The sequence below is a fragment of the Mesocricetus auratus genome, unplaced genomic scaffold (genome assembly GCF_017639785.1).
Source record: "Mesocricetus auratus isolate SY011 unplaced genomic scaffold, BCM_Maur_2.0 Super-Scaffold_100676, whole genome shotgun sequence".
Classification (NCBI taxonomy): Eukaryota; Metazoa; Chordata; class Mammalia; order Rodentia; family Cricetidae; genus Mesocricetus; species Mesocricetus auratus.
Genome location: NW_024429266.1, coordinates 9,721,920 through 9,741,256, shown reverse-complemented (window position 1 = coordinate 9,741,256; position 19,337 = coordinate 9,721,920). Strand labels below are relative to the sequence as shown.

Here is a 19,337-nt window from a genome sequence, read left to right as displayed (position 1 = left end):
AAAGTAAACCCTGCTGGGGTGGAATAATTGCGGGAAATATGGCCGGATTAGATGTCACCCATGAGTTTACATTCTATCATAATTTAAACAGTCATCAGACCTCCTGATCCCGCTTTATCCAGCTATGCAATACTTAACATTTTATGGCTACCCCCAGTTGCTCTTCCTCAGCCCTCCCTCCCAAACTAGGCTATTTGTTTAAATAAACTGGATTTCCTGGGTGTGATTTGAAATAAATGAGCCATGTGTATGAATGCCTTCCCACCAGGCTCCGGCTGGTTTTGAAAGCATTCTGCCTTGTTAGGCGTGTTTTTGTGCAGATTTGACCAGTAACTCAACTGCACCAGGAGAAAACCAGCCGGTCAGTGTTCATCTGCTGGCTCAATCAGGCAGGAGCCACTGATTCAATTACCACACTGCATAACGAGCCCTTTTCTGCAGAAAGCAAACTAAAACAACAAGCGACAACTTTAGCATCAGAATGAGAGTCAGAGGCCAGCCCTGGGAAAGACTGAGGCACAAGGGCATCTCCAGTACTCTGGGAGCCTTCCGCAGTTAACACTTCCCATAGCCTTGCACAGCCTACCCTGGATTTATCTGTGAAATTCTGCTTTTGTGTTTTCATATTTATGATTCTTCCTTTACTCTCTACTGTTTCTGTGTTTTGCCCATCTGTTTATATGAGACAGCCATATAAGAGGAAAACATAAGAGACCTTATAAATGCATTCCGGTAAGTAAATATCTACTGTTCATCTGTACTATGAGCAAAAAGAAAGTGACTATTCTGTAATTTGTCCTTGGAAGTGTAGCCGCTGGTGGGACCCTTTCTTGGTATCGAGGACAGAGGCAGGCAACACGGGCTGCGCTTTCTAGGCCACAAAGGCTATCTTTCCTCTATGAGGCCAGGTATCTTCCAAAGGATAAAGTGCACCAAGTTAACTCTGGATATTTGGCATCTGCATTGGTTTCCTTTCTCTTGCAAAGTTTGGTGGCTCTGTCCTGAAGCCCCAGCACTCAATAAAATGAGGCAGGAGTTTGAGGCCAGCTGGGTTACATAGTAAAAATGACAGGCCAGCCTGGACTATAGTGTGAGACCTTGTCTCGAGAAAAATTTAAACATATAAATAAACAATTTAATATATGAATAAATATATAAAGAGGAAAACTAAATCTATAAATAATTTACGTATAAATAAGTGATTGGGTGGCAGGCAATGGTGGCACGCGCCTCTAATTACAGGCAGAAGCCGGCAGATCGCTGAGTTTGAAGCAAGCCCCATCTTCATAGCTAGTTCCAGAATAGCCAGAGAAACCTTGTCTTGAAAAACCTAAAAATAAATAAATAGATGGTTGAATATGAAATAGTATGAAGTAAAAAGAGATCTCAAAATTGTTGATGTGCTTGCACAAATAATCTTTAAATCACAGAAACAGTGATACTCTGCAGATGCGCTTCATCTGTGGGCAGCACTTAGCTCTGTGGGCGGTGTTTAGCTCTGTGGGTGGTGCTTAGCTCTGTGGGCGGTGCTCAGCCTTGGTTGGCAGGCTTCCTCTTTGTACTTTCCTGCTGGCTCTTTCCCAGTTGCATCCACTACTTGCATTCTGATTTTAGTTTTGCAATCAGGAAAATGATTATGTAAAGTACACCAAGTATTCTTCAGTGTTTCTTCATTTCTGCTTTTGGAACAACCACTCTGTGAAGAATTTCACCGAAGCCAGTTTCCCAGTTCCTGAAGTGAATGGACTCACCGCGCCCTATCCTCACTGCCATGGCCACCAAACTCCTGCCCATACCAATTCCCTGCCCCTGGTGGGAAATCATCCCTCCTACATCTCTTCCAAAATGTGTGTGCATAGACAGTCTGGCTAAATTCCTGATGTAAAGGGCCAATCACTCAGAAGACCCAAGATTCAGTCGTTGGATCCCCATTACCCCCCCCCTCTTCTCTCTGTGTGTGTGTGTGTGTGGTGTGTAAGTGTAGCAACCAGCGATCAAAGTTTGATGTCCTCCTCAATCACTGTCCACATTATCTTTTGAGACAGGAGCTCTCATTGAACCTGGAGCTCACCAATTCATTTGTTTCACCTTCCTGGTGCCTCTACATTCGACTTTGCTCTGGGTGTTGTGGGTTGAAGTTAGGTATTCATGCTTGTGTGGCAAGCACTGAGTCATCTTTCCAGCCTGTCCAGCATCCTTTGATCCAGGCAGGGCCAGGACATTAACGTGCCTGGAGTTGTATCACCCACCCAACCAACTGTGGACAAAAATCATCCTGCACAGCCAGGAGGTGGTAGTGCACGCCTTTGATCCCAGCACTCAGAAGGCAGAGGCAGGCAGATCTCTATGAGTTTGAGGCCAGCCTAGTTCTACAAAGCTACACAGGGAAAACCCTGTCTCAAAAAAAAATCATCCTGCACCTGACATTCCAGTGCATGTTGGGTTTGGACCTCCTCATGTTCTTGCTGAACTCAAGGTCTTGAGGTAGACCAGTTCTCCAGCTCAAGACTTCTGTCTTTGCACCAGCTCCTCAAGTTGAGAACTTAGCATGCCTGAGTCTATACCCATTTGGCCAGGTTGAAGGGACTAAGTAAGGTGAAGGCTCCCCAGGGACAGCCCCAAAAGAGGCATTGCTGCCCCATTCCTGGTAGCATGGCTGACAACTAGCAAATACTTATGGAATTATTTTTTAAAGAATGCTTAGCTGAAGTTGCTGGCCTTTGCATTGGATTCTGTTTTACCACAGATGCTGACAAACTACCAGGATTTCCCAGTATTTGCTGGCACTTTATAGATCCTGGAGGTGTGGCTGTAGAAGATGAAACTTTGGGAATTTGGTGGGGACCAGATGAGAATGATAAATCTCTTTGTGCTCTGGTATGAGGATCCTGGTAATCTCAGGTAGTATAAAGAAGAGAGGAAGGTGCTTAAAGATAGTTTTGATTCCCCAGAATTTTAGAACTGGCTCTAAAAAAAATCTTCAAAGTAATCAAGTTCAAGAAGAAAATCAAGTCTGGACTTCTTGAGTTCATTGGCTTTCCTTTAATCCCAGAAAAAAAATCTGAAAATGGTTTTCTCTGCAGACTGCAATAATAAGGCCTTAGATGAGGCTTGAGTGGCAGGGCATGCAGACGGGGCAGTGGAAAGTGAGTGCCATGAAGCTGAGCCAGCTTGAGTGAAAGGATACTGCGGCTTCGGTTCTGCACATTAGAACCATGTTAGCATACACATGTTTGGCAAGAAATTAAATGAAGCAAACATATGTGGGAAAGCAGCATCCATATGCCCCCAAGCAATCACTCTCTAAATGCAATGAAACAAAAAAAAGGATAAACAAAACTTTGTGTCTGAGGATCTGTTTTAATCTTAAGAGAAACTATCAGAGCCCAAGGTAAGGTAGGTTATGTTTCTGAGCCCAGCAAACACCGAGCTAAGGAGAACAGTGCAGGAACATGACTTGAGGGCTCAGGACCCAGAGATCTGATCAAGGGAAAAGGATGAAGGAGGCAGCATCACCAGGCCAGGGACTTGTGACACAGATTGGACAAGGTCCTTTCAGAACTATCTGCTTCCTAGATTCTAGAATCCCTCCATTCAGCCCAGATCACAAACTCGAGTACAGGCATTTTTGTCATTGAACTCAATTTCTTTGTAGCATCTTTGTGAGCCCCTTCTACAACTACAAAAAGTCGGACAGCACAGAGGGAGTCAAGCTGAATTTTCTACAAAAGCACCAGTGTGACAGGTGCCTCTGATCCCTGTTGACATATGCAGGTCGTATCCAATCCCATACAAAGATTGAAGGGAGGAAGTAGGGAGTGATTCCTGTGGTCAGCAAATCTTTGACCAGTTGTGTATATGACTATTTGCACGAGCTCTGGGAGAGGCATCTCTCTAGAAAGAACAACCTGATCCAAGGAGGTGATGCATGTTAGTTCTGAAACATAAAAAGGAATTATGCATGAAAACAGGGGAAATGGGAAATGGCATTCAGCACGTAGAGTCTGATTCATGCATGGCTATGGGAGCATAAAAGAACAATTACCAATAACTCAGTATTACCAGAGCACAGAATGCATGAAGTAGCTGACAAGAGACAGAAAAAAATAGCCAGATGCCTGATCTTGAAGAGCCCTATGTTTTCTTGAAAATAAATGTAATGTTTTTCTTAAAGGCTATAGAAAATACATATTTGACTACAAGTAAAAATGAAAGGCCACCCTCAAGGGATCCAAACTGTAAAGGTACCAACAGCCTATTGTATTGTTCAGCTTAAATGCAACAAGTGTCCCCAAACAGCAACATTACCATAGTCACACAGAGAATGTGTTTTCTATTTTATTACATTTTTGTTAGCGTGGTATGACTTTTTCCATGCATCTCTATCATTGTATTTTGTCCATACCCTGCCTCCATTACCATCCCCCTGTCTCCGACCCCTCATCACACCACTTGCTTTGACCAAAACTGGCTCCCTGTCACACTTCTTAGTAGAGCACTGGCATGGCTAACAGGATTTCCACGGTTCAGGGCATCAGAGTCAGGAACAGAGGCTCATTTCCCTAAATGATGCTGCCTGCCTCAGTCCTAAACAAAACCAGCACGCTGCCTGCATGGGTAAACAGGGGCCTAGCTTTGGAACAGGCTAACTCAGAGACTTAGAAAGAGCCTTTAAGCAAGAAAGCAACTTCCTAATATTTATTCCTTGCATAGCTCATCCTGGCTGAAGAGGGGAGAGTAGTTTTCATTATCAGAGGATTGAAATAGTGAGGCCACTTGAGAGATGAGGGAAGTACAGACCTGAGGGTTATTGAGGGGACTAGGAGCCCAAAGACCCTCAGCCACTTAGCCCAGATTCCCAGTCCTTGGATTGGAGGGTCCAGCATGTAGACCCAGGAACTCAATTTGCCAACAGGGAACCCAAAGCTATCACTTCTTAACATGGAACCCCCAAACATAGAAAATCAGACTGTCAATAACTAAATGCAAACCACTAAGTATTAATTGTGAAATCAGTAATTTGACCATCTTCCTAATGTACTTAAACCCAGCACACAAATGAGTTCCCTTCCTTTAGTATGATTTCTTAAGACTATTTACATACATACGTGTATGTAGATGTCAGTGTATGTGTATGTGTGCACATACTTGAACCTTTATTTTATTTTTACATGCATGTGTGTGTGTCTGTGTATACATGAATGCAGGTACCCTTGGATGTCAGGAGCTAGAGTTACACAGGCAGTTGTGGGCCACCTGGATGGGTTGGGGACTGAAAGCCAGTCTCTGGAAGAGCAGCAAGCACTCTCAACCACTGAGCAAACTCTCCAGCGCTGCCGTGGATTTTTTCCTTAATGAAGCCACATAGTCTTTCTAGTGGTGATGGTGCCTCACTTTCCCTGCCCCCATCCCCATCTTAAGAATGCTTTTTCAGATGTCTCAAGGGAGAACAGATCTGTCTTGCAAGGATTTATCTGTGATTGTTTCTCACTGGCAACCAAAACTCAGGATTATCTAGAGAACCGGGTAAGCATCCATTAGATCCATCCTGTGCTGGGCCAAACAGGATGAAACAACAAAATCAGAAAGCTTGTGTACTCTAAAACAATTAAAATGTAAGACCAGGGGCTGAAGAGATGGCTCAGAAGAGAGCCGACTTCTCATGCAGAGGACCTGAGTTTGGTTCCCAGCACCCGTGTGGGGATTAAAAGCCCTCTTCTGACCTACAGACACAAACACACAGGTGATGAGCAAATCCTCAGGCCCACATGCACACATACACATAAAATGCAGAATAACTTTTTGAATCCTGTGAAAAATATAAGCAAAGACAGAGTGCTGAGCTGGGCCCTCCTCCTAGTTTGCCAGTTGGCTGAGAAAGCAAGCGTGCCTGCGGTCAGAATCCTCTTTTCTCCGCCCTGGCTCCCCAGCACGGAGCTCGCAGATGAAAGCACACATTTCACATCTCCAGGGTACCCATGGTTCACTAGTCCTTCATATTCATCGCCTGACTCTTACGACCACAGCACGGGAACTGCTGCTCGGCCTCTGACGCTCAGTTTCTGCATCCACAGAACCGCTCAATAGCAGTTCCTTTTTGCACCGTTGTTGTAAAGGTGAAATTAGCTCATATCCAGGCCACCACCAAGCACATACTGGACACGCAACAATGTGTGTTTTATATCATTACAGTTTTTTAAAAGGCAAAATAATTAGCTGGATCCGGTGGTAGTATACACTTGCAGTCTGAGCAGTCTAGATGCTGAGGTAGGAGGATGGAGAGTTCTAGACCTGCCTGGGCTATATAACCACACTCTTCTTTTTAAAAAAATTAATTAGTAAAAGAAAAAGAGAAAAATTGTCTGCTTCCTTGGGGAAGCCTCTAGATGTTGGAGTTGATGAAATGGGAAATTAACTGAGGTAGAATAGTCCCTTTATATGAGCAAAGTTAGAATGGATTAAGAAGGTCCGTTATGTACTGTCCCGTTGGAGAAACATAAGACTACCACTGTGAGAATTCTTCACTGGGCATTGATGTCCTGCATGAGATAAAGCGAGGCTCTATAACCTTTAGTTTGTAATTCCTTTTGTCTTTTTAGTATGCATGGGTATTTTGCCTGCATGTACATATGTACACCACTTACATGCCTGGTAGCAGTGGGGGCCAGAAGAGGACATTAAATGCCATGGAACTGGAGTTACACATGGTTGTGAGCTTCCATGTGGGCACTGACATGGAAGTCAAACCTTGGGTCTTCTGGTAGAGCAAACCATTCTCTGAACCACTGAGCTATCTATCCACCCCCAACTGTGCGATTATTAAAGATGGTTTAGTGAGCCAAATTTGTGGTAACAGCAGTCACAATCTGCCAAACATTTGTTATGTGCCCAGAGCTGCATTGAGTGAATAATATACAGCCTCCTCCACCAATTATGACCCTGAAGACACCCAGAGTTACTTCTATTCTGTCCTAGGGGAGAAACCAAGTTCGGAATTAATAGTGAGATAAAACGTAACGCTGTGCCTGTCTCTCGTCAAAACTACTCTCTTACCCACCATGTTCTACTGTAAGAGAAACAGAGGACCCTGCCCACTGGGAATGGCTTGGGAGCCTCATGCTCACCAAAGGGATTGGTGACTCTTTGCAAAATACTTCTGGATGTTGCAATTAGCCCTGCCGTTTGTTGAGTGCCATGGGACAGCCTCGCCATGTCTAATGTAATTAAGTTGTCCCTCTAGAACACTTTCCCAGCTATGACATCACTCCATTTCTCTCCTCGGAGCTGTGTGACAATGAGATCTCATTGTCATTTATAAAAAGCTAGTGGGGCGGAATCTAGATGGTGCGGCAGAGGAGATGCTGTCCTCAGGAACACAAGCAGCTGAGTGTCTGGGTGCACCACAAAGCTTTATTGTGAAATACACAGATAATGGTCCCTATTGCAAAGCATCAGTAGTGGTTATCATGGTTTCCCAAAGCATTCTGGGTATACGCTCCCTGACAGTGTTTGTAGGTTTAACTTGGCTAAGATGAAGACATCAAAACCACCACAAGGTGCAGCTTACGGTGACCTTGAGTCTCTCACCATGTGTTGTGGTGATCTAGAAGAAGGAAGCAGTAGTATTAACTCAAGAGGACAGTCTCTGAACCTGCTGTGCTGGTCACATCTGAACTCAACAGCTTCAGCAGCAGACACAGGGTGTGCTGCTTTGTTTCTAAAGAAGACTGTCAAATTCTACCTACATGTACATGTTTATATTTCAGAGAGTGGTCCCCCACCCCAAGCAGCCAGGACCTCTCCTATAGATTCTATCTACAGGTGATCTACAGCAGCCAGGACCTCACCTATAGATTCTGTCTACAGGTGATCTACAGCAGCCAGGACCTCACCTATAGATTCTGTCTACAGGTGATCTACAGCAGCCAGGACCTCACCTATAGATTCTGTCTACAGGTGATCTACAGCAGCCAGGACCTCACCTATAGATTCTGTCTACAGGTGATCTACAGCAGCCAGGACCTCACCTATAGATGCTATCTACAGGTGATCTACAGCAGCCAGGACCTCACCCATAGATTCTGTCTACAGGTGATCTACAGCAGCCAGGACCTCACCTATAGATGCTATCTATGGGTGATCTACAGCAGCCAGGACCTCACCTATAGATTCTGTCTACAGGTGATCTACAGCAGCCAGGACCTCTCCTATAGATGCTATCTATGGGTGATCTACAGCAGCCAGGACCTCACCTATAGATTCTGTCTACAGGTGATCTACAGCAGCCAGGACCTCTCCTATAGATGCTATCTATGGGTGATCTACAGCAGCCAGGACCTCACCTATAGATGCTATCTATGGGTGATCTACAGCAGCCAGGACCTCTCCTATAGATGCTATCTATGGGTGATCTACAGCAGCCAGGACCTCACCCATAGATTCTGTCTACAGGTGATCTACAGCAGCCAGGACCTCACCTATAGATTCTGTCTACAGGTGATCTACAGCAGCCAGGACCTCACCTATAGATTCTATCTACGGGTGATCTACAGCAGCCAGGACCTCTCCTATAGATTCTATCTACAGGTGATCTACAGCAGCCAGGACCTCACCTATAGATTCTGTCTACAGGTGATCTACAGCAGCCAGGACCTCACCTATAGATTCTGTCTACAGGTGATCTACAGCAGCCAGGACCTCACCTATAGATGCTATCTACGGGTGATCTACAGCAGCTCAGTCCATGGTAGCAACTCCCCCTCTGAAAAAGGTTTTGCCTTTCCCTTAATGCTTAGTGTTTCCAATTATGTCCCTCTTCTAGATCATGCAACACATAAAATGCTCCGAGTGGCTCTTTCTGTCTCCCAAAGATGGGCCATAGTAAGTACAAAGGCAGAGGTGTAAACTAGACAAGAAGTTCTGTCGTTCCATGCAATGGGTGCCTTTCACTTGAGTGTTCACTGTTCCTGCAGGCACATGAGAAGGGCTCATTAGGGCATGTCGATGCAGCTGGAGAACCAAGTCTAACATCTCACAACACAAGATCCTTCACAATCTATTCGCTTCCGCATCACCGTCCTAAGTGTGAATATCCAGAGATGCTCTGTAAGGCAGCTAACCAGTGCGTCCTTGAGTAACTCAGCAGTCAGAAGCAGCAAATGCCTTCCATTCAATAAGCCCTTGATGTTATAATAGCTTGCTCTGAAAGGGGTAGGCAAGGAATGGGTTGTGGGATCCCCAAAAGCTAATCAAGACATTTGCTGTACATTCTCTACATAGTTGGAACCCACTGAGTTCCACTGTTAGCATCTGGGAGTCTTAACTGAGTTGGTTTTCTCTACCTGTTAAGGAATTGAAAGGCAGGAGAAATCCCAAGTGCATCGTGTAGCTGAGGGGGAAATTCAGACATGGCAGACAGAATCAGCTGCTGGGGAAAGGCTGTTCCTAAGGTGAGGAAACAGACACACACAACAAGGCACGAGGAGAAACACCCCCTGAAAAACAGGAGAAGCCACTTCAGAGCCCAAGACCCAGGCTCTCCTTGATGGCTGGGTGTTTTAACCTTCTGTGAGGTGTCCTTCCTAATTTAGGATTGGTAAATTTGCATAAAAATGGCGAGGCTAGGAAGCCCACACTTGGGGGGAAGCAAGTCCTAGTCCTAGCCTTTTCCTTGTCAGCACGGCCCACCTCAGGGTGGGGATGTGGACTCTACTAGTGGGAGAAAAAGACCAGCAAGCTGTTAGGCCTTTGTCTTGGGCCTTGAGCACAAGGAAGAAGCCAGAGTTTCCCATCTTTGTTATCTACCTGTAACCCCTCTTTCTCTCTGTCTGCCTATCTGTCGGGACTCTGACTAACTCCCCTTTCTCTCTGTCTGCCTATCTATCCGGACTCTGACTAACTCCCTCACCAACCCACCTTCAGGACCAGCAGCAACCCAATCACCTTCTCAGGTTCTGCTGGATGCCATTTTATTTCAGGGATACACAGCCACCCCGCTGTTGACAAGTCTAGAAGCCCGAGCAGAGACCTGTAGATGCTATCAGCAGGTAATACCATTCATCTCACCTGGCAGGATAGACAGTGCCTGGAGGAAAAGCTGTGCTGCTGCCCAGACCTCCAGCAGCCTATGACCCACCCACTGAGACTTCCCAGCATCTCCTCGGATAACTTCAAAATACCAGTCATGATGTCTTATCTTGTTTTCTCACATCAAGCCTGGGCTGAGGTTTCAGGTGCCATGGGGGCAGCCAGAAGGGAGATTTATGGTTCTGTTATCAACCCCAGACAGCCAGAGGCTGTGGTCGTGCAGCAGGGAGGAAACAATAGCCCAGCAAGGTGGGCCACCGGCAGAGCTGAAGCCCAGCACCTGGAACCACCTGTGCTCACACAGACCCCCTCCTCGGGTGGACAGGACTGGGTGACAGAAATAGCCATGTCCTGGGAAATCAGTACCATCCATTCTGACTGCCTTGAGTCCCTCACTTACTTACACAGAGCTGTCACTCAAGGCTAAATTCACTCTCATCACATATTTCAGAAATACTAAATCACTTCAGTGATGTATGGAAAACCCAGCACAGCTGTTTGGAACTAGAGAGGTCAAGATAAAGAGATAGGGACAAATGGGGACCCTTCAGAGCTTACTCATGCTGATGTTCAAACCACAAAACGAGCATCCTGTTGGCTTGTGTGACCACATGACAGATGCGAGGTGCCCACCCACTGAGGACCGAAATGAGACGATTTCTGTTTGTCACTATTATAGCAACCATGAGTTCCTCCTGCTCTGTCTGTTGCCTACTGCATTGTAAGCCAAACCATCCTCGTTTCTAACAAACACTCTCTTCTTGGTCCACAGCAAGTAGTTTATAATGATTAAAATGTGTTAGCCTATGGGTCAGCAAGATGGCTCAGCGAGTAAAGGACCTTGTTGCCAAGCTTGACATCCTGAGCTGGGTACCTGGGTTTATATGGTAGAAAGGGAGAAGTGCCTCCCACAAGTTGTCCTCCAACTTTACACACACACACACACACACACACACACACACGCACATGCACACATTCACATGCACACACGCATATGCACACACGCACACACTCACACGCGTGCACGCGTGTGCGTGCACACACTCACACACGCACACACTCGCACACACACATGCACACATTCACATGCACCCACGTACATGCACACTCACACACACTCACACATGCACACATTCACATGCACACACTCACGCACACATACACACTCACACACACACACAATGAATGCACAAACAATCCCATACTACATAAATGTAATAAAAATTTGCTGGTCAAGACATTTGCTTTATGTCATCTGTCTTCTGTCTTCTGGGTAATTGTAGCCAATCACAGCTCACCTTTCTTCAGGACCTATAATCTTAGCACTCAGGAGGTGGGGAGGCAAATGGATCATAAAGTCAAAATTATGCTCAGTTACAAGGCTGGTTTGAGGCCAGGCTGAACTAATGAGTCCTTGGCTCGAGAAAACAAAAAAGAAAAAAAAAACGTTATTGACTCACAGTTCCCGTTTAAGTCCATAAAGGGCCACATCTGGCCACTCTGTGGAGGTCTTCTTTCTGTGGCATGACACCGCAGGAGACACAGCACTGGCAGCAGACGTGAGAGGCTCTTGCTTTGCTTTATAAAGACTCCACTCTCTTGATAACTCTGCTCCCAGTAGAATGGCATCCATTTCTGAAGAGAGAGTCCCTGCAGGCAATCATCTCTTATATGTCTAGCCTCTCAACACTGTTGTATTGGGAATTAAATGTCCAGTAAAATTATTTTCAGGGACATGTTCGATTCATAGTGCTCTCCAGCTAAATAGATAGTATTCTTTCCTATAAACAAACACTATATATCCCCTTAGATTACTGTGTATGCAGAGTTGTGAAATCATAAAAGTCAGCACCTACACAGGGCATTAGTGAATATTATATAAAATACGTATTACCCCTGGAGGAGCTCAGGAGGCTCAGCCAGTAGCTGACGGGCTATTGGCAGTGGACAACTACAGGGGAAGGAAGAGTCAACCTCCTTCAGAGATATGGCCACTGGCAGGGTGACACACTCTAATGGATGTCCCCACACCCATGTGAATGTGGGCAGCACTACCTAGACTCACTGAGTTATACAAAAAGAAATAAAGCTATCTGTGGTGGCACACGACTATAATCTCGGGACTCGGGAGGCAGACACAGATGAACCTCTGTGAATTTGCAGCCAGCTGTGTCTGTCTACACAGTGAGTTCCAAGCCATCTAGTCTCAAAAGGTAAGCGAATAAATAAACAAATAAAGATACATGAAGGGGGAATTTGTCAAGGAGGCCCAGAGAGAGTAGAAACTATGTCACATTGTATGTACAAATAAAATTGTCAATGAATATATATACTATATAAATAAAACATTATATAATAAAATATGGGTTATATTATATTAATATATTATATTATAAATTATACATATCACTTTCTACTAAATGGGTGAAACCTGCACTCCCCTATCCCTAACTCAGCCCATCAGATACTCTGCCACCTGCCTCGCAGTCTCTTGACACAACCAAGAGAAGTGACTTTAGGAGAACAGCAAAGACATTAGACTTGCCAAAGCCTTTTTCTACTAGGCTCTAGGCTAAGGTCACCACTCATTCCCTTGGCCTGCCACAAATATCCTTGTGTGCTGAGTCAGGACCTGGGCTGAACCTGAGCTGGTGACCCTGGAGGATCCTAGCTGCAGTGTCCCAGAAGCAGCTGTCTCCTTCGAGCCCAGCCCAGAGGCTCTCCAGAGACGCTGTGCCTGCTTATCTTGCGTAACTGAGCAGGCACTGGACTCAACTCAACAAATATTTACCAAGTGCCTATTACACGGAGAGCATGATGTCACGGATCCATTTCAGTTCTGTCCAACTCACCACAGGCTTCTTGGGGAGCTTTAATTTGTGATAGATGGGGTGCATGGGTTCAGGATGAGGCCTGAGCTACTGCATGGCCCACAGCCTGAGTCGCCGTCAACTGAGTTAATAGGCTAACATACCCAATATAATTCAAAACTATGTCAGACACAGTGAATCACTTAACAGACATCAGCCATTTTTGCGATCATAGCTAGACCCAATGATCAGTAAGTTATTTCCACCCTCTAGGAAAGAGGAGACATGGCATTTGTAGGCAGTTAATCATAGATGGGGGAAGGGGAAATGATTTTTCAATGGTGCAGCCACTAGTAAGTTGTCTATGTTCCTGTAAACATCTCTTTATCTGTGTACCTGTTTACAACCCTAAAGAAACTCAATGGGTCACACAGTACAAAACAAAAAAAAACCAGAAAAGTAGGGTGATGAATGGGTATAGAAGATAAGAGAGAATAACAAGGGTGAATATGATCAAAAGAATGAAAATGTCACAATGAAACCCATTGTGGTGTATAGTTAATCTATGCTAATATATTAAAGAGAGAGAGAGGACACAGTCACAACACTTCCTAGATACCTTGTTTCATTGCAGATGGAAAGAATGAATGCTGTCTCATTGTGCTGAGCTGGGTGACAATATTGAGTAAGGAGGACAGTATGAAGCTCACCAAAAGGAAAATCACACCCTAATAGAAAATGCAAGGAGTGCTTTTGTGAGTGCATCAGAAGGTGTTCATGGACCACAGGCAGTTCTTTGCAAAGAGGAAGAGGGACTGGAGGTATCTTTTGTCTGTTGTTAACACAAAGACCGCCTGAAATGAATAAAATAGGAGAAATATTATCTTGCATAACAAAGTCTGGAAGAAGGCAGGTCCATGGGGAGGCCAAGCATGTTGTTAAATCCCAGGTTCCCCCCATCTTTCCAGTCTTCAAATCTAAGCTTGTCGTTTTGAAGCATCTGTGTAGATACAAGCAGATGCAGAATGGCTGTTATCACTGCAGTCTTCCCAGGTAAACATGATGCTACTCAGCAAAGAATTGTCCATGCATCTCTCTTTACAGACAATTCCCCACAAGGACTGATTGCCAACATTGAACCACATGGTCGTGCCCTGGCTGCAAATGGCTCTGGGAAAAGCAAGTATGTGGTGCTTTATACTCTGCAATGAGAGAGAAGCTGCACAAGAGGACTGTGTGACCATGGTCTGTAGCGTGAATAAATGAAGTACCTAGAGATTTGATGTTAAGTTAAACTGTAAGTTTTGTTGTATTGCAGCAGTAAATGTGTACCGATCATTGTTAACTCATCAAATGTGTTTTAAAGGTGTTTGACTCTAGACAAACAGGGTGATGTTTTGCCGGGTAGTGGTGGCGCACGCCTTTAATCCCAGCACTGGGGAGGCAGAGGCAGGCGGATCTCTGTGAGTTCGAGGCCAGGCTGGACTGACAGCCTCCAAAACAATACAGAGAAACCCTGTCTCATAAAAAAACAAACAAACAAAAAAACAGGGTGATGTTTCAAAATGGATCACAAACATAGAAATATTGACTGCACCTGAGTGCACTACACTGTAATAACTGCTAACAATGCGAAAGAGATGCTGTGAAGGGGAGAATCAGCGAGCAGGTGCATTCATCCATGCAGTCACTACCCACAACGTTTACGTCATGACCAATTCAAGACCCTGGCCACATACAGCTTAAATTGTGTGGGGGGTGTGTACGTGTGTGCGTGCGAGCGTGCGCACATGCACATACACCACACACATCTTTAATTCCCAACACCGGATAATCCTGCTAGACTCTGCTGTTTTCCGCTCAGAAACCAAACCTATAGCTTGTATTTTTTCTTACTTAGTTATTTGTGTGTGGTGTGCATGTATGTGCAGGTGTACATGTGTGGGCAGGTGTGTGCACACAGGGCATGTGTGTGTAAAGGCCAGCGGACAATCCTGAGTGTCATTTCTCCTAAGGTACTGACCACCCTTCCTTTGAGACAAAGTCCCTCACTGGCCTAGAGCTCACCAAGTAGGCTAGGCAAGCTGGCCAGAAGCCCCAGGGATCCTCCTCCCTCTGCCTCCCCAGGGCTGGCATTAAAGCACACATGCTGCACCTAAATTTTCACATGGGTTCTGGGGGGCGAAACTCGGGTTTCCTCTCTGACTGCACTTTCCCGGCTGAACTGTCTTCTCAGACCCTCGTAACTATTTAAATACTTTCTACTGTGGAAGATTGTGTTTATTATCATAAGAAAACCGACTCTTTTTGTGTGTTGTTTCCATCATGTCTGAAATTTTTGGAGAAGACAGGACTCCCTGGTATTTTATCCTCTCTTCAAATACCTAACAACGTGTAGGTCACTCTGCTGTTGAGAATGCCACATGTCAGGGGAGGGTAAGAGAAGGGAATGGGGGGGGTGAGTGTAGTTAATGTACATGGTATACTTGTACAGAAGTGTGCTAGTGATCCCACTGTTTTGGACAAAGTAGATTTGCTACTAAAAGGAGGGAGGCTGTAGGGAGAGTCGCATGGGTTAGAGCAAGAAGAAAGACCCCACTCAGAATCCCCACTACCCACATGAGAGCAAGCTGGGTGGCATGTGCCTGTGACCCTAGCACTGGCTGGCACAAACAGGTGGGTCCTGGGACTTCACTGGGAAGCCAATCAGACTTCACTAAAACAGTGAGCTCCACCTTCAGTCAATCGACCCTTTCTTTTTTTTTTTTTTTTTTTTTTTTGGTTTTTTTTTTGAGACAGGGTTTCTCTGTATTGTTTTGGAGGCTGTCAGTCCAGCCTGGCCTCGAACTCACAGAGATCCGCCTGCCTCTGCCTCCCGAGTGCTGGGATTAAAGGCGTGCGCCACCACCGCCCAGCCAATCGACCCTCTCTTAATCAAATGAAACAGAGATCAATACAGGAAATACCTAACCCCTCCTCTGGATTCACAAGTACGCTCAAAGATGTTCACACCTGCATACACACACACACACACACACACACACACGCACACACACACACACATACACACACGCACACACACACACACACGCATACACACACACGCATACACACACACACGCATACACACACACGCACACACACACGCACACACACACGCATACACACACACGCACACACACACGCATACACACACACACGCACACACACACACACGCACACACACACACACGCACACACACGCACACACACACGCATACACACACACGCACACACACACGCATACACACACACACGCACACACACACACACGCACACACACACACACACACACGCACACACACACACACACAGTTTTCATTTTAATTTTTAAAAGTTAAAGGAAACTTCGCATCATGAACTCACCTGGGTTTTGTTACCAATTAGCCACATAGTCCTTGGGCCAGACACTTCTGGGCCTCAGTGTGTGCATCTGGAAATGGGCATGAGGACAGCAACACTACTGTTCTGCAACACTACAGTAACACGGTAAAAGCTTGCACAGGACAGACAAGGGCTCGCTGGCTCGGGGTCGACTCCCTAAACAGAAACTCCCCATAGTCTCCCTTCCTCTTTAACCTTTGCCTCTCATCAACCATTTGCCAAATAAAGCAAGACCTACGCAGCAGGCAGCTGGAAGGCCAGTGAATGCTGAAGATGCCATGTGGTCTGCTAATTGCTGGAGCCTTCCAAATCTAAGTTGGTGTGGGAGGCCAGCTGCCTTCCACTCTGCTTGATCAAACCCCACTCCTGAGAATTTCCAAGGACAACCCTGCTTCTCTGGATGCAGATCAGTGGTTTGTACTGTTAAAAATAATTCATCTGGAAGCCGGGCATTGGTGGCGCATGCCTTTAATCCCAGCACTTGGGAGGCAAAGGCAGGTGGATTTCTGTGAGTTCGAGGCCAGCCTGGTCTACAGAGCGAGTTCCAGGACAGCCTCCAAAACAATACAGAGAAACCCTGTCTCGAAAAAACAATAAATAAATAAATAAATAAATAAATAAATAAATACAATAATTCATCTGGACCCTGATCCGACACCTGTGTGGAAAAAGTTCCTAGTGTCCTCTTTGATTTCTTTATGCCAGCCAAACAGTAAAATAATAATAATTTTTAAAATCTATGTCAATTTTGACAGCTTTCCCATCTTTTTAGCATTTGATTTTTACCCAGACTACTCCCTGATCAGTCAGAGGTGATCAGAGGGCCCAAGAAAATGTAATGAACCTCAATTTTTTTAAGAAGTCACGTTTACACTGGGTACCCTTAGTCAGGAAGCTGAGATGGGGAAATTGGAAGTTTGAGACCAGTCTGGGCTACATGGCAAGACTCCATCTCAAAATGGAAGTTTTCTTACAAACAAAGGACTAGAGATCTAGCTCAGTTTCTAGAGTATCTGCCCAGCATATATGAAGTCCTGGGTTTGATCCCCAGTACCACGAAAACCAAGTGTGGTGATGTGCACCTGAAACCCCAGCTTTTGAGAGGTGGAGGCAGGAGAATCAAGAGCCCAAGCTCCTCCCCTAACATATGGTGAGTCCTGACTAATTACTTACATAGATGGGAAGCTTGGTCCTACTTCATGACAAAGGAAAGCAAAGACATGTTGCTACAAATCAGTGGCAGCTTTAGGGGCTGAAGACGCGGTCAGTGGGAAAGAGCACTTGCTGGTCTTGTGGGGAAGAGCACTTGCTGGTCTTGTGGGGAAGAGCACTTGCTGGTCTTGTGGGGAAGAGCACTTGCTGGTCTTGTGGGGAAGAGCACTTGCTGGTCTTGTGGGGAAGAGCACTTGCTGGTCTTGTGGGGAAGAGCACTTGCTGGTCTTGTGGGAAAGAGCACTTGCTGGTCTTGTGGGGAAGAGCACTTGCTGGTCTTGTGGGGAAGAGCACTTGCTGGTCTTGTGGGGAAGAGCACTTGCTGGTCTTGTGGGGAAGAGCACTTGCTGGTCTTGTGGGGAAGAGCACTTGCTGGTCTTGTGGGGAAGAGCACTTGCTGGTCTTGTGGGGAAGAGCACTTGCTGGTCTTGTGGGGAAGAGCACTTGCTGGTCTTGTGGGGAAGAGCACTTGCTGGTCTTGTGGGGAAGAGCACTTGCTGGTCTTGTGGGGAAGAGCACTTGCTGGTCTTGTGGGAAGAGCACTTGCTGGTCTTGTGGGAAAGAGCACTTGCTGGTCAGTGGGAAAGAGCACTTGCTGGTCATGTGGGAAAGAGCACTTGCTGGTCTTGTGGGGAAGAGCACTTGCTGGTCTTGTGGGGAAGAGCACTTGCTGGTCTTGTGGGGAAGAGCACTTGCTGGTCTTGTGGGGAAGAGCACTTGCTGGTCTTGTGGGGAAGAGCACTTGCTGGTCTTGTGGGGAAGAGCACTTGCTGGTCTTGTGGGGAAGAGCACTTGCTGGTCTTGTGGGGAAGAGCACTTGCTGGTCTTGTGGGGAAGAGCACTTGCTGGTCTTGTGGGGAAGAGCACTTGCTGGTCTTGTGGGGAAGAGCACTTGCTGGTCTTGTGGGGAAGAGCACTTGCTGGTCTTGTGGGGAAGAGCACTTGCTGGTCTTGTGGGGAAGAGCACTTGCTGGTCTTGTGGGGAAGAGCACTTGCTGGTCTTGTGGGGAAGAGCACTTGCTGGTCTTGTGGGGAAGAGCACTTGCTGGTCTTGTGGGGAAGAGCACTTGCTGGTCTTGTGGGGAAGAGCACTTGCTGGTCTTGTGGGGAAGAGCACTTGCTGGTCTTGTGGGGAAGAGCACTTGCTGGTCAGTGGGAAAGAGCACTTGCTGGTCTTGTGGGGAAGAGCACTTGCTGGTCTTGTGGGGAAGAGCACTTGCTGGTCAGTGGGGAAGAGCACTTGCTGGTCTTGTGGGGAAGAGCACTTGCTGGTCTTGTGGGGAAGAGCACTTGCTGGTCAGTGGGGAAGAGCACTTGCTGGTCAGTGGGGAAGAGCACTTGCTGGTCTTGTGGGGAAGAGCACTTGCTGGTCTTGTGGGGAAGAGCACTTGCTGGTCTTGTGGGGAAGAGCACTTGCTGGTCTTGTGGGAAGAGCACTTGCTGGTCTTGTGGGAAGAGCACTTGCTGGTCTTGTGGGGAAGAGCACTTGCTGGTCTTGTGGGGAAGAGCACTTGCTGGTCTTGTGGGAAGAGCACTTGCTGGTCTTGTGGGAAGAGCACTTGCTGGTCTTGTGGGGAAGAGCACTTGCTGGTCTTGTGGGGAAGAGCACTTGCTGGTCAGTGGGGAAGAGCACTTGCTGGTCTTGTGGGGAAGAGCACTTGCTGGTCTTGTGGGGAAGAGCACTTGCTGGTCAGTGGGGAAGAGCACTTGCTGGTCAGTGGGGAAGAGCACTTGCTGGTCTTGTGGGGAAGAGCACTTGCTGGTCTTGTGGGGAAGAGCACTTGCTGGTCTTGTGGGGAAGAGCAC

At 46.4% G+C, this 19,337-nt stretch overlaps 1 long non-coding RNA gene across 1 annotated transcript; it reads right to left on the bottom strand.

Annotated features, from left to right (window-relative positions):
- Positions 1-3,718: 3,718 nt before the first annotated feature.
- Positions 3,719-16,791, bottom strand: LOC110343196. Its single transcript, XR_005874479.1, has 2 exons — positions 16,302-16,791; positions 3,719-3,937 (listed from the first exon to the last, which is right to left on the bottom strand). It is a non-coding gene; the product is annotated as an uncharacterized LOC110343196 (long non-coding RNA).
- Positions 16,792-19,337: the final 2,546 nt, after the last annotated feature.